The sequence below is a fragment of the Nicotiana sylvestris genome, chromosome 2 (assembly GCF_000393655.2).
Source record: "Nicotiana sylvestris chromosome 2, ASM39365v2, whole genome shotgun sequence".
Lineage (NCBI taxonomy): Eukaryota > Viridiplantae > Streptophyta > Magnoliopsida > Solanales > Solanaceae > Nicotiana > Nicotiana sylvestris.
Genome location: NC_091058.1, coordinates 76283625 through 76298519, shown reverse-complemented (window position 1 = coordinate 76298519; position 14895 = coordinate 76283625). Strand labels below are relative to the sequence as shown.

At 38.4% G+C, this 14895-nt stretch overlaps 1 long non-coding RNA gene across 1 annotated transcript; it reads left to right on the top strand.

Moving 5' to 3' along the window:
* The first annotated feature begins 2359 nt into the window (after positions 1-2359).
* On the top strand, positions 2360-2706 carry LOC138886339 (uncharacterized). The gene is made up of 3 exons (XR_011405022.1): positions 2360-2428; positions 2513-2573; positions 2663-2706. It is a non-coding gene; the product is annotated as an uncharacterized lncRNA (long non-coding RNA).
* Positions 2707-14895: the final 12189 nt, after the last annotated feature.

Here is a 14895-nt window from a genome sequence, read left to right as displayed (position 1 = left end):
ATATCAAAATCTTACCTATTAACTGGAAAACGCAAAAATTCCAATTTCGCCAATTCAAGCCTAAATCTACTCAGGACCTCCAAAACACATTACGATCACTCTCCTACGTCCCAAATCACCTATCGAAGCTATCCGAACCATCAGAATTCACATTCGAGCCCTTTTTTACATAAATCAATATCCGGTTGACATTTCCAACTTAAGCTTACTTAAAAGATACTAAGTGTCTCAAACCTTACCAAAACCTCTCTGAACCCGAACCAACCAACCCGGGAGCACATAATACAGCCGAACAATACAATAAGAATTAGAAATGGAAAAATAGAGTGGTAACTCATTAAACGATCAGCCGGGTCGTTATATCTAATTAAATTTAGGTCAATGATATAGCTGCCTCATATATGACTTATTGATTGCTCTTCTGGGTGAATCATATGCATAACACATTTGAGATGGCAACATACATTTGGTCACTAGTAAGAACTTGGGAACTTAGTTTTCTGATTGAGGTAGAGTTGCTTATAATAAATTAAAACAATTTTGTCTTATTGTCAATGGGAAAAAGTAGAGTTTCTTATGAGGAAACATTGTTCCTAGTTCGGATACTGCAAACAATTATTAAGAATGTTTTCCCTTTCTTAGCCAATAGATGTAAGTTCCGGGTACTGATTATTATTCACAGACCCTCCATTGACTGCATATCATTGTGTGATCAGGCCGGGTATGAATTCGATTCTAAGTCGGAGAATGCCCATGAATAGGGTCTTATTACAGAATCCGCAGTTTTAAAAGTAGCCCTAAACTAAGTTGTTTACCTTGTAGACGGAGGAGATATAGAAAGTGTGTCGTGCTTGATTCATAAGATTCTATAATCAGTAGCACCAGTATATTATTTTACTTAGCCTTCCTCTCCCATGACTTTCCGGACCAACCAACCCGGAGTGCATAGCTTCTTTGAATGTCCCGCTGATTGACTACTACATCTAGGGACGGGACTGATCCCGAAAGAGAGATCTTTCTTTATGGTTATGAAATCGCTTTGATTGAAAAGCAAGTTGATGATGCCATAAGTCAAATGGGCGGGTGAGGCGAGAGTCCTTCACTGCACTCACTGGAGAGAGGGGAACATATCCTATATAGTAGTAAGGTCTTATCCCATAATTAGTAGCCGAAGTGTGGGCCGGCTAATTCAGGAAAATATATAGAGTGCGGGCGTCGAAACCCCATGCTTTGAGAGTTCCTTTATGCCAGCACTTTCTTTACCCGGGAGTCACCTCATCAGTACCTGGGGATACTATCCCAGGATGCCAAAGGTATTATCCACACATTGAAAGTGCCAACGTTGACTCACACGCGCCACCCTCACCTTGAACCCTAGCTTCTCCTTCGATCAAAAAGCCGTCAATCTCATGTGCGATGTGTTTAGAGTTTACCTTTGGATCAGACCCTTTCTTCTGCCCTCGCCACTTCTTTCGCTGACCCTATCTACCTCCTTTGTGGAATACCAGAAAAAGAGATGAATTAGCAGCTGGCCTTTACTTGGGCCCATCCCAAGCTCCCTACTAAAAGAGAAGCATCACTTGATTATTTTCGTTTGTTTGATCAAGCGGATTGATAGCGGATCGAAGGGAGTGCGATAGGGCATCATCTATCCGGGTCGGTGCCGGACACCTTTGTGAATCAGTCCCTTTCCTTGTCTTCAAGAGTTCGGTTAGTTGATCGAGAAAGCGGCAGGACCGTAAAGCTTAGCCTTGAGCTGGGCTGCGGTCCCGGATACGAGAATAAGAAGAACAGAAGTACAAGAGGAAAAGAAGGAGAAGAGGCAATTACAATTTCACTTCAGTTTCACTTTCTTGCTAACCTCTTTCCCGGTCAGAGATAGGAAAGAATCCAAAGCTTGCAAGGATGTTAGGCTTCGAACGCTGTTAGGACAGATAAATTGGAAACTAGGACGAAATAGCCTACCTTGAATATAGAATCAATTACCAGACGGACTGGCTGACCCACTTGTACGTAATAGAATAGAAATCAAGGCAAATTCCAAGCGAGTAACATCTTCTGCCTTGTGTTTATCTTGTTTTACACTCTTGATAGTTTTGCTTTTTGGAAGCCACTACATAACTTCTACAAGTCTAAAGAACATTTATTTAAATTTTCAACTCTTAAAGCAAACTACAAAGTTATATTGAGCTTTGGGTCAGACAATATGACAGAGAGCAAAGCAAGGGCTTACATATGTGGTTTGTGTCTGTTTTATATTTTCACCCAATACTTAGAAAAGACAAAAGCGGTAATTTTCTTTTGCAGTGATACAAAATTCTCTCCATAGGAGCTAATCCTGATTTCCTTTTCTAGTGCAGTGAGAAATTAAGGGATCATCGTGTTTCACAGAAAATCAAACCTTTCTCGTGATTCGCTTGTCATCTGGGTACCTATCTTTGTCTCACTTACTTGTTAACTTGTTGCTGGATACACTCATTATGGCATGGACCTTGTTAACCTTTCGCTGCAGGGTTATTTCTCAATTCTGGTGTAGCTTTGTCACATTTCCACTCTATGTTATTGTTGCTCAGGTAACTAAAAAACACTATGTAATCTCTTTCTTTTGTCCTTGGTTATATATCTTTCTGCACTATTCCTTGAGTCACCGATGATCGAGCAGATGGGTTCCAGATACCAGAAGACAATTGTTTCAGAGAATGTTAGGAAGTCTCTACATGGATGGCGACACAAGATGAAAACCAGACTCGAAGGTTCAGTTATTAATCCAGAAAGATTATTAACGACCACATCATTGGACTCTATGGAGGATGAGACAGATCAAATTCATAGCACTACTACCAACATCACAGCGGGATGCTCCCCATTATTCAAAAATACCAGGGTCTCAGACAAACAAGTCGCTTTTGAGCAAGATTGCATGAATAAAATCTCACAATGTGATGATGAGTTAAATGTTCCATTTTCTCCTCGAAATTGAGGAGAGGTTTGGTGAAAAATATGATGATGGATCAAACAATGACAATATAATTTCGTGCCTTCTACTACTGGAACCACAACCTTAGACTTAGTGTTCTTGTTTATCTTGCTTTCTTCTCTCTCTCTCTCTCTCTCTCTCTCTCTATATATATATATATATATATATATATATATATATGTATGTATGTATAATCAATTTTTGTTACGGAATGCAATGACCTTCAAGTGATTTCTATATGGCAATTGGAAAATGACATCCTATTGGTACTTTATCATGATGAATAAAATAATTTTTTTACTTCAATGAGTAATTTTTTAGAAGAATTAATTAGTATTTGCAACAAAGTATATTAATTTATAATAATTACGCGATAAATAATGTGAAACTAAAACTAAAAACTACTAAATATATAGGAAAATAACATTTCTCTTAATTTTCTCTTCTCAATCAATCCAGACTATTATAAAAGCACGAAACTTTAACGCAAAATTGGTCGACCTTTTTATCATATAAAATAAATTTTACATTGGATAAAATTATGTCGGGTTTTGGGCTATTGTATACACCTTGAGTTGTAGAGAATTTCCTTTTATATATGTTGTTGAGTTTTAATATTTTTAAATTACTGTTTCATTTACTTCCGCATGTTTGTTAAGCTTACCTAATCTTAGAGACTAGGTGCGGTCAGAGAGAAATTGGGATCGTCACAATGCAACATATAATGTTTTATTATTATGAGATGGAGAAATTTAGTGGATAAAAATTTAGTGTATGAAAATAAATCTTCCTTGGTATTGTAAGGTTTATGAAAGACGACAAAAACCATATTTTATTCTAAATTTTCTCTTTGGTTATCACTATTAAGTTAAGTTTACTTATGATAACATGTAATTTTTATAATAAGCATTCTAAATACAATAACATCGAAAATAAAGTAATAACAAATTGTAATTAACTGGTTAACTTATATACCAACAGTACAATAAATTATTATATTGTTAGTAAGAACAAGCTTGACAACTACATACACTCATTTGAGCTTCACATTGACCTTTAACAAAAGCTGCACGGTCATGATATTTGTTACACTGAACCTGACAATCATCGTCACTTGTACAGGATCCCCAATCTTCGTGAACAAAAAGCCAACATTGCCCAGCTGTCAACTCTGCATGAGTTCAAATATTTAAATTAAGAGTTGATGATTCATTAACATAAATGATTAAAATCAAACAAAATGAAGATTCTTTTGTTTACTTCATATTTTTCAATTTATTCACAAATGTATTTCGCTTGATGAATTCAAGAAGTTACAAGAAAACCACTAACACCTCTAAATACTTTTTTTTAAATAGTTTTAAACAATCCATTGGATACTGAATTTTAATGAATAATCATAATCATTAAAAATGTTTGGCATCATAAGTTTAATTAAAGAACATGATGACAAGTATTGTCATTAATTTGGTAGAAATTAAAAATATTTACAGGCATAATTAATTTTTTTCATTGATTAGAAAAATAAATGAGTTTTGATATTATAAATTTAGTACTAACTTTTGCTAATTCAATTAAAAGAAAATACCCACCTAGTGATGCAAAGGCGAAGACCATGAAAGTCATAAGGACAAAGATTTGTGATGTTGTCATTTTTGCTTCACTCAAATGCATTAAAGTCACTATGTGAATAAGGGGGATTAAAGAAGTAGTATGTTTCTCAATATTTTTATAGCAACTGTTTCATGCGTTTTTCCCATGAACCCGTTACTTGCAAAATTAAATTCTAAGCATTAATTTTTTCTAATTAATCTTCAGTTTTTATTTTACTTAATGTCACTCGAACAATAAAGAACTATGATGATAATAAAGGAATTTTCACAAAACACTATGGTTTAGAGTTTAATTACCATTCGTAACTATAGTTTGCCTAATTTATATTTAGCGCAACAAATATAACATGTATTTCACAATGCGTACAACCAAGGCGAAATATAGAAATACAAAAAAAAAATTAAGAAACAAAATGCTCACGATGAGAGTCAATCTCAACACCGCCCTCTTACTAAATGGGTGTTCTAACCAACTGAGTTACGAGAGCTTATGTTGTTAGCGTTCAGTTCAAAATAATTGATCTCTTGTTTCAGTACTACAAGTAAATTGTTATAACATTCAAATATTGCTATGCATAGCAATTTTTTTAAAAGTATATCTATTAATAATAAATACAATATATAAGTTAGCTAAACCATATAATTTTTCCATATAAAGCATGTGAAAGCAATACTATTTTTCCTCCGAGAGTTCCGGTGTTGTGCCTTTGCAATATTTCCTTTCGTTCAAAAGAGTTATTTTATTCCATTTGGAAAGAAAACAAGGTTAAAAATATTTAACAACTTTTTTAAATGCCATGAAGTATTGTGTTGTCTGATAGTTTTGCAAGCAAAAAGTTTACCTTTTATCAAAAATTTGAATATATATATATATATATATATAATTGTCACGACCCGGATTTTCCACCCTCGGGAGTCGTGATGACGCCTACTAATGTGAGCTAGGCAAGCCAATTATTGCACAATTTACCTTTTTACCAATTTTATATTCATTAACAATTTCAAAATAATAACATTTACAAAGCGGAATTCAACACAAGCGAAAAAAAGAAACAATAAGTTATCTGAACAGGAATATCTAATACAACTGTTTGAGTCTCGACTACCCAGAACTGGTGTCACAGTTTCACAGACGGTCTAAAAATACTACAATTAAAGGTCTGAAAGAAATAAATACAACACCGTCTCTTGAAATGCATGTAAGAAACAAGAATAGTAGATATAAGGAGACGCCAAGGCCTGTGGACGTCTGCAGGACTACCTCGGGTCGCCTGATGAGCAAGAATCAACAATCCCACTGCGGTCCGAAGTCTACAATACTGGGGTCTGCACAAAAGAGGGCAGAGTGTAGTATCAGCACAACCGACCCCATGTGCTGGTAAGTGCCTAGCCTAACCTCGGCGAAGTAATGACGAGGTTAGGACCAGACTACCAAATAAACCTGTGCAATTTAACTATTTACAGCAGAAAAGAAGTACAGAAAGCAACGGTCATATACAATCAAGTATGGGAGGGGGAAAACATGTTGCGGGGAAACATCGAGTAGTAACGAAAGAGCAACAAATAAATATGAGGATCACAACAGTTCATTTGAAAATAGGAAGGGGAAATCATGTTGCGGGGTACAACAAGTATCAACAGGAAGCCAGGAATTTAGTGTAGAGAAGTCGTAACTCAGCTATCAATAACAATTAGGAAATCAAAGACAAGTGCACGGCATCACCCATCGTACTTTTACTCTCTCTCACCAAAACAATACACGGCATCACCCTTCATACTTTAACACTCTCTCACCAAACAATACACAGCATCACCCTTCGTGCTTTACGCTCTTCCTCACCCAAACAACAATCACAAGGCAAATAGGGTAAGGAAATCTATAACATCGAAATAAAATCAAATAACAACAGAAAATCAGTAAATAAATGTAAAGGACATCATAACTCAATTATCAGCAAGAATCAGGAAAATCAAAGACAAGTGCACGGCATCACCTTTCATGCTTTTACTCTCGTCCTCACCATAAGAATCAATATAAATTGCACGGAATGGTACATCGTGCGGCACAACATCACCCTTCATGCTTTACACTCTTTCCTCAGAAAACAAACAATGCACGACATCACCCTTCGTGCTTTAACTCTCTTCCTCACCCAAACAACAATCACAAACAATAGGGCAAGGAAATAAAGGAAATTTGCAATAAGAATCCCGGCAAGGGAGCAACAAGTTAACAATTAAATCCTGGCAAGGGAACAACATCAATAACATCCACATCCCGGCAAGGGAGATAACAAATAAATCAACGATAGCCTGGCAAGGGTGACAACATAATGATATTTCCTCTTTCTCACTTTTACTTCACAATTTACTTCACAACTCGAGCCAATGCTCTAGAGGTTCAATTATCACTTATACCGTCACAACTCATTTCACAACTCGAGCCAATGCTCTAAAAGTTCAACTATCACTTATACTTTCACAATTCATTATGCAACTTGAGCCAACGCTCCTCAATGTTCATAGGTCACAATTCTTTCCACAAACCTTATACAACAATTATAAATCTTCACCAAGGCATGAATAATGCAACGAAATCATGAAAATCACAATATAAGACTCACGATCATGCTTGACACCAACGTATAAATACTCGTCACCATGCTTATACGTCGTACTCAACAATTACCACATAGAAAATAGGACTCAACTCCTAATCCCTCAAGCTAAGGTTAGACCAAACACTTACCTCAATGTCACGAACATAACACAAAGTTCAATTATAGCTTTACCCCTTGATTCCACCTCCAATTCGCTTGTATCTAGTCACAAATTACCTAATTACATCAATAAACGCTACATGAATCAACCCCGATGCATAAAAATGCGTTTTTCAAAGTTTTACCTAAAAAGTCAAAAAATTCCCCCGGGCCCACATGGTCAAAACCCTAGGTTCAAACCAAAACCCGATTACCCATTCACTCATGAGCCCGAATATATAATTGTTTTTTAAATCCGACCCCAAAACGAGGTCTAAATCATGAATAATCAAAAGGCCCTAACTCTACCCAAATCCCTAATTTTCTACCCTTATTCACATGCTTTAGGCCTAGAAATCTAGTGGGTGTTGATGGAAAATGAGTCTAAGATTACATACCTATGAATTTGTGGTGAAATCCTCTTTCAAAAATCGCCCAATTTGGAGTTAAGTGAAAAAGTTATGAAACTTTGAATAAATCCCGAAATGGCTACTGTTTTAAGTGCTGGGCGACAATGTTCAGCGCGTTCACGAGAACGTTGCCGCGATCCCGAAGGGCTGCTAGTAATGGACTTACGCGATTGCGAGTTCTTTCACGCGTTCGCGAAGGGTTGACCCCTCTGACCTTCACGTTCGCGGAAAAGCTTACGCGTTCGCTTAGAAGAACGACCAAAATCCCAGCCCCCTCCAATTAACGATACGCGTTCACGTCACACAGGTCACTTTCGGGATGAGAAAATCCCCCAAAGCTTCGTGTTCGCGACTGCGGCTCCGCGTTCGCGATAGACAAATCACCCCTGTCCCCATTTACCTTACGCGATCGCGAGAGTGACTACGTGATCGCGATGAACAACAGGACTGAGCACCTGTAGCAGAAATTCTGCAACTTTTTCTTAAGTTTAAACTTCCTGAATCACATCCGAAACACACCTGAGCCCTCAGGGCTCCTAACCAAACATACGTACTAACTCAACAATATCATACGAACTTATCCGTGCGATCAAATCGCCAAAATAAAAACGAATCAAACCTCAAAATCAAAGAGTTTTTCTCAAACTTCATCAAGTATCAAATTTAGCAATTTAGATCCGAATCACGTCAAATGATATCCGTTTTTAACCAAATTTTATAGGAATGTCTTAAATAATATATACGACATGTACCGGGCGCCGAAAATAAAATGCAGGCCCGATACCATCACATTCTAATCAGATTTCATTTCATGTTTCCTTAAGCAATTTCAGAAAATAATTTTCTTCAAAAATTCATTCTCGGGCTTGGGACCTCGGAATTCGATTTCGGGCATACGCTCAAGTCCCATATTTTCCTACGAACCCTTTGGAACCGTCAAATTACGGGTCAGAGTCCGTTTACCCAAAATGTTGACCGAAGTCAAATTTACTCATTTTTATAACAAATATTTTTATCATTTTTCACAGATGTTCATATTTAAGCTTTTCGGATACCCGCCAGGATTGCGCATGCAAATCGAGGCGACTCTAAATGAGGTTTTCAAGGCCTCGGAGACACAAAATTCAATTAAAAGCAAGTAAAGAGGTCATCACAATAATTAAATTTATTTTTTATTTAATTTAATATATAAAATATAGAGTAAGAATATATATTAAATATTTTAATCCGTAAAACATATAGCTACAAAAATAATAATATTGGGTATCTAGTATATTTTTTTATTGTTTACATGATGATTTGAATAATCAAAAACTACGCGATCCAATATAAATTAAAAATATATTTTATAAATTACTATATATCGAGAAGCCACCATGAAATAATAAAAATCACTTACATATGATAATATTTCTAAGGAATTTCATCTTAATTAAATTATGTAAAGCTTTCATAACAGTAGAAGACTTGTCTTGATCATCCTTTTATTTTTTCACTTTTTCTGTTTCTCATTTTTTCAAATTTTCATATTAAAATAATATATCAAACATAAAGAATGAGTTTAATTTTGAAAATAAAATTTACCAATTACATGAAATTTTTTTCAAGCGATGCAATGGGGAAAACACATTCCGATCAAAGTAGAACAACGATTTGAAATCCGGGGTTTCATATCTTCATGACAGCATTTACAATCATTACATACCTCTATCTGGTCCAAACTCTAGCCCGCGATGCTTTTTCCTCTCGAATCGGCTCTAGATGCTCCAAATATATTCAAAAATAGATTTATACCATCAAAATATGCTAAGGGAACAAAGCCCACTCGAGAATAATCAATTTACATCAAAAAACTCGAAATTGGCCAAACCCGACCCCCGAGCCTACGTCTCTGATTCCGATAAAAATCACAAAACTAGAATCCATAAACTGTCACGAGTTCATACATATCAAATACATCAAAATTTGACCACAAATGACCCATCAAATTCCTAGATTCAAGTCTCCGATTTCCAAGCCCTAACTTCTAATTTTAGGCTTTAGATTCCATAATTGCCATGTTTAATTAGGTAGAAATCACATTAGGATTGAGTATTAAGTCCATAAATCTTACCTCTAAGTGTTTCCCCTTGATTCGCTCTTCAATCTCCTTTAAAAAGCTCCAAAATCACTTAACAATTGTGAAACGTAGAACCAAAATCGCGGAGATGTTCTTTTAAACATTGTGCCCAGCTATTCACGTGTCATGACCCAAAATCCACCAAGGGTCGTGATGGCGCCCAACATCGTTGTCAGGCAAGCCAACGCGGAAGTATCAGTAAATTCTTATTTTATTTACCCAAAGCGGTTACAACATTTCTTAATTTGCAATTGAAAACAGGTGATGATAAGCAATATGTAATAATAATTATACAACCCAAAAGAACTGTCTACTAATGTGTGTGCCAAGACCTGGTATCACAAGTAGTGGGCAACTAGTAGAATGTACAAAAGAATAATACTATCCTGCTGTCCGAGATAGAATAGACAACAAAAGTAAAGGAAGACCCCATCAAGCTGTTGAACGGCACAGGAAGAGAGCAGCTCACCGTGGAAGTCTCGAAATCCGCACAGGAATGTGCACCAGACTGATAGCCAGATACACTTGTCTCAGATCCTATACAATTAAGTACAAAAGTGTAGTATGAGTACATAAACAATATGTACCCAGTAAGTATGCCGTCTAATTTCGAAGAAGTAGAGCCTAGAGGTTGATTTGATACTTACTATGGTCAATTAATATGAGAAAGAATCTGTTATAAGCATGGATAGCACAATTTATTAGCATTGTATGGCAAGGAATAACAATTCTTCTTCCAAATTATATCATGGGTATCCATTTACGTTTCAAGGCATATATAAAGTTCAGTCCACAGAGAAATACTAAGTAAAGCATGCACAAGCAACACCGAGGGACGTACGGCCCGATCCAACATAAAAGTAAATTGTGCACTGCCGAGGGTCGGACGGCTCGAACGCTAGATGCATCTATTACCCCACTCGTGAATCACACGTGCGATGCGGTCAAATATAAATAACTCATTAAGAGGCAAACAATAATGTATATCTGAGGAGTAGTTGTTCACAGGAATATTCAAATCCTCTTTTAAAAGACCAAGCAAGATATGGTTACTCTACTAGTCTTATTTACCTTAATCAACATGATTTATATGAATCCAAATTTATAATTAAGTTACATGAATACCATGTAGATCATGCTTTTGGGTCCTAAACTACCCGGACTTAATATAATAGTAGCTACACACGGACTCTCGTCACATAGTGCGTACGTAGCCCCCACATATAATAGCAATTAATTCAATTATTATACTTATGGGTACAATTCTCTCTTACAAGGTTAGAAAAGAGACTCACCTCGCTCCAAAGTGTACTTCCAATACCAAGAACGACTCCAAGCCCTTAATTCGGAGTTGAACGGTCCCAAACTAATTAAATGAGGTACGAACTAGTCAATATAGACTCATAAGATTGAATTCTAGCTTTTAAGCAATTTTCCAACCTTTAACACAAGTTTCCTAAAATCTGACCCCGGGCCCATGTGCCCGGATTCCGAAATTTTTCAAAGGAAGTTGTTCTCTATAACCTAAGGATCAATAATATATGATTTCTAATATCTAAGTTTTATTAAAACCCTAAGTGTAGCTCTAACCCCATGATTTTATCTTAACCCTAGTGTTTAATCTACCTAAAACACAAGTGTAAAACTAAGAATGGGTGGGGTAAGCTTACCTCAAGATGCCAAGTAGAATACCGCTTCCAAAAGTTCCCAAAATCGCCAATGGAGGAGTAAAAAGTGTCGAAAATGACTTAGAACCCGTATTAAATGAACCTCACTGCTTCAGAGATTCCTGCATCTGCGGTCAGGGGACCGCATCTGCGAGAAGGGACCACATCTACAAAAAGGGGCTAAAAGGGCTGGGACCGCTTCTACGGTCTTGAGGGCGCTTCTGTGGTTCGAGAGTTGCTTCTGCGGTTTGGTCTGGCCTTCCCTGGGCCGCATCTACGATAGATGGACCGCATCTGTAGTCTCGCATCTGCGGTCCAACAACCGCAGATGTGGTTGTGACAGAAACAATAGCTTCAGCACTTCTCAAAAAGTTTAACTTCACTCGAGCCTCGCCCGATTGACGCTCGGGGCTCCCGGGCCCCGCCCGAAAATACCGTCAAGTCTGAAATCACGAAACGGACCTACTCGATGCTTCGGAACGCCCGAAACAATGCTAAATCTAAGAATCACTCGTAAAACCAATTGAATCAAACATATGAACTTCAAGTTCTTAATTTTTCTCTAACGGGCCAAAACGCCCTTAAACTACTTGGATTGACACAAAATTTACAGGCGGGCGTTAAATGATATATCGGACCTGTACTGGGCTTCATCACCAACATACGAGCCCGATACCTATGGAATAATTCATTAATTAGTTTCTTTAAATATTTAAAACTTCAGATTAACAATTTCTAATAAAAATTCATTACTCGGGATAAGGACCTCGTAATTCAATTCCGAGCATACGCCCAGGTCCCATATTTACCTACGGACCCTCCGGGATTGTCAAATCACGAAGCTGGGTCCGTTTGCTCAAAATATTAACCAAAGTCAAACTTAGTCTTTTAAGAAAATCCTAAGGAATCAAATGGGCATAATTTACTCCAACTCTTCCAAATCCTGAACCCACCATCCCCTCAAGTCGTAAATTAGTTAAAGCAAGCACGAGAAGTTTTATTCAAGGGAACAGGGTTCTAAAAGGCAAAACGACCAGTCGGGTCGTTACACTCTCCACCTCTTAAACAAACGTTCGTCCTTGAACAGACATAGAAAAGTACCTGAGCTGCTGAATAAATATGGATATCTGCACTGCATGTCCTCCTCGGACTCCCAGGTCGCTTTCTCGACTGCTTGGCCCCTCCACTGGACTCTTACCACAAAAATCCTATTGGACCTCAACTGGCGATCCTGTCTATCAGTAATGACAATTGGCTCCTCCTCATAACCCAAACTCTCGTCCAGCTGAATAGTACTGAATTCTAACACATGGGACAGGTCGGCGTGATACTTCCGAAGCATCGATACATAAAATATCGGATGAACTCCCGATAAGCTGGGGGGTAATGCAAGCTTGTAAGCAACCTCCCCAAATCGCCTCAACACCTCAAATGGGCCAATAAACCTTGGGCTCATCTTGCCTTTCTTCCCGAATCTTATAATGCCCTTCATTGGCGAGACTTTCAAGAGGACCTTCTCGCCAACCATGAATGAAACATCACGCGCCTTCTGATCTGCATAGCTCTTCTGTCTGGACTGAACTGTACGAAGCCTTTCCTGAATCACTAATACCTTGTCCAAGGCATCCTGTACCAAATCTGTACTGTATAACTTAGCCTCACCAGGCTCAAACCACCCGATAGGAGAACGACAATGTCGATCATATAATGCCTCATATAGAGCCATCTTTATGATGGATTGATAGCTGTTGTTGTACGCAAACTCTGCCAAGGGCAAGAACTGATCCCACTGTCCTCCAAAGTTAATCACACATGATCTAAGCATGTCCTCCAAAATTAGAACTATCCGCTCCGACTGCTCGTCGGTCTATGGATGAAATGTCGTGCTAAGCTCCATGCGGGTCCCCAGCTCACCCTGAACAGCTCTCCAGAAATGTGAAGTGAACTGAGGGCCTCTATCTGATATGATGGAAATAGGCACACCGTGCAACCGGACTATATCCCGAATGTAAATCTGAGCTTGTCTCTCCGAAGTATAAGTAGTCACCACCGGTATGAAGTGTGCCGACTTGGTCAATCTATCGACAATGACTCACACTGAATCAAACTTCCGCAAAGTCCGCAGCAACCCAACTACGAAATCCATGGTAATGCGCTCCCACTTCCACTCTGCTATAGGCATCTGCTGAAGTAGGCCACCCGGCCTCTGGTGTTCATACTTGACCTGCTGGCAATTCAGACACATAGCCACATACTCCACTATGTCATTGTTCATCCTCCGCCACCAATAATGCTATCTCAAGTCACAATACATCTTCGTAGCTCCCGGATGGATGGAATACCGCGAACTGTGTGCCTCTTCTAGAATCCTCTCCCTTATACCATCGACATTAGGAAAACATAGACGACCTTGGAGTCGCAAAACACCATCCTCGCTAATAGAAACCTCTTTGGCACCTCCCTGAAGCACTGTCTTTCTGAGAACCGCAAAATAATGAAGACTGAGAAACCACACATGCAAGAGCTCGATTGGGCTATGAAATATTCAACCTCACAAGTCTGTTAGCCAAGGACAGAATGTCCCAGGCTAGTGTCCTCTCCTCCGCTGGAATGAATGCCAAGCTTCCCATACTCTCTGCCTTCCTACTTAAGGCATTCGTGACCACATTAGCCTTGCCCGGATGGAAAAGAATTGTGATATAATAATCCCTTAGTAACTCAAGCCACCTGCACTGCCTCAAATTAAGATCCCTCTGTTTGAACAAATATTGTAAGCTGCGATGATCTGTATAAACCTCACATAACACCCCATACAGATAATGCCTCCATATCTTAAGAGCATGAACAATCACGGCCAAATCTAGATCGTGCATGTGATAATTCTTCTCATGAACCTTAAGTTGGCGCGAGACATATGCAATAACTCGCCCCTCCTACATCAATACACACCCCAATCCAATGCGCGAAACATTGCAATATACCATATACATCCCTAAATCGGAAGGCTACACAAGGGCTGGTGTTATAGTCAAGCCTATCTTGAGCTTCTGAAAGTTCGCCTCACAATCATCGGACCATTGGAAAGGAGCACCCTTCTGGGTCAATCTAGTTAGAGGTGATGCAATAACTGAAAAGCCCTGCACGAATCGTTTGTAGTAACCTGCTAACCCCAGGAATCTCCTAATCTCAGTCACCAAAGTAGGACGTGGCCAACTCTGAACTGCCTCAATATTCTTGGGGTCCACCTTAATACCCTCTCCTAACATAATATGCCCCAAGAATGCCATTGACACTAGCCAGAACTCACACTTGGAGAACTTAGCATATAGCTTCTACTTTCGCAAGGTCTG